This window comes from Labeo rohita, chromosome 22 (genome assembly GCF_022985175.1).
Source record: "Labeo rohita strain BAU-BD-2019 chromosome 22, IGBB_LRoh.1.0, whole genome shotgun sequence".
In the NCBI taxonomy this organism is placed as follows: domain Eukaryota; kingdom Metazoa; phylum Chordata; class Actinopteri; order Cypriniformes; family Cyprinidae; genus Labeo; species Labeo rohita.
The window spans coordinates 63,126,980-63,128,310 of record NC_066890.1 but is presented as its reverse complement, the minus strand read 5'-3'; the positions used below and the strand labels follow the sequence as shown (position 1 = coordinate 63,128,310).

The window sequence follows — 1,331 nt, the reverse complement described above, 5'->3', positions numbered from 1 at the left end:
TTTAAATAAAACATTTTCAACTAATAACTATACTATTAGTATTGTTTTTAATATTAAAATGTAGACTAGCATGTAAAATGTATAATCTTACAGACTTTATAGCCCCCACCCCCGTTAACATGTTTAACCTTTTATTAACATAACAGGGGTGGTTGCTAGGGTGTTGCTGTGTGGTTGCTAGGGTACTGGGGGTGGTTGCTAGGGCGGTTGCTAAGGTACGCATGGTGGTTGCTAAGGTGTTGCTATGCTGTTGCTAGGGTGTCCAGGGTGGTTGCTATGCGATTGCTAGGGTACCCAGGGTGGTTGCTAAGGTGTTGCTATGCGGTTGCTAAGGTATCCAGGGTGGTTGCTAGGGTGTTGCTATGCGGTTGCTAGGGTATCCAGGATGGTTGCTAGGGTGTTGCTATGCCGTTGCTAAGGTATCCAGGGTGGTTGCTAAGGTGTTGCTATGTGGTTGCTAGGGTACCCAGGGTGGTTGCTAGTCTGTTGCTATGCGGTTGCTAGGGTATCCAGGGTGGTTGCTAGGGTGTTGCTATGCCGTTGCTAAGGTATCCAGGGTGGTTGCTAGGGTGTTGCTATGCGGTTGCTAGGGTACCCAGGGTGGTTGCTAAGGTGTTGCTATGCGGTTGCTAGGGTAACAGGGGTGGTTGCTAGGGTGTTGCTATGCGGTTGCTAAGGTAACAGGGGTGGTTGCTAGGGTGTTGCTATGCGGTTGCTAGGGTATCCAGGGGTGGTTGCTAGGGTGTTGCTATGCGGTTGCTAGGGTATCCAGGATGGTTGCTAGGGTGTTGCTATGCCGTTGCTAAGGTATCCAGGGTGGTTGCTAGGGTGTTGCTATGCGGTTGCTAGGGTAACCAGGGGTGGTTGCTAGGGTGTTGCTATGCGGTTGCTAAGGTAACAGGGGTGGTTGCTAGGGTGTTGCTATGCGGTTGCTAGGGTACTTGGGGTGGTTGCTAGGCCGGTTGCTAAGGTGCCCAGGGTGGTTGCTAAGGATGTTTCTAGCATGATTAGCAAGTTGCTAACATGTTTTTCTAAAATGATTAGCAGGTTGCTAGCATGTTTGTTTTAACATGATTAGCAGGTTGCTAGCATGTTTCTAACATGATTAGCAAGTAACATGATTAGCAAGTTGTTAGCATGTTGCTAGCATGCAAGATTTACCAAGTTGCTGATTAGCAAGTTGCTATTTCTTTCATGATTAGCATTTTGCTAACATGTTTTTAACATGATTACCAAGTTGCTGGCATGTTGTTGTTAGCATGTTGCTAGTATGTTACTAGCATGATTAGCATGTTTTTAACATGATTAGCAAGTTGCTAGCATGTTGCTAG

General features: G+C 46.6%; 1 long non-coding RNA gene across 1 annotated transcript; it reads left to right on the top strand.

The window, feature by feature from the left end:
- Positions 1 to 292: 292 nt before the first annotated feature.
- LOC127154238 (uncharacterized) lies at positions 293 to 980 on the top strand. The gene is made up of 3 exons (XR_007825461.1): positions 293 to 419; positions 549 to 720; positions 895 to 980. It is a non-coding gene; the product is annotated as an uncharacterized LOC127154238 (long non-coding RNA).
- Positions 981 to 1,331: the final 351 nt, after the last annotated feature.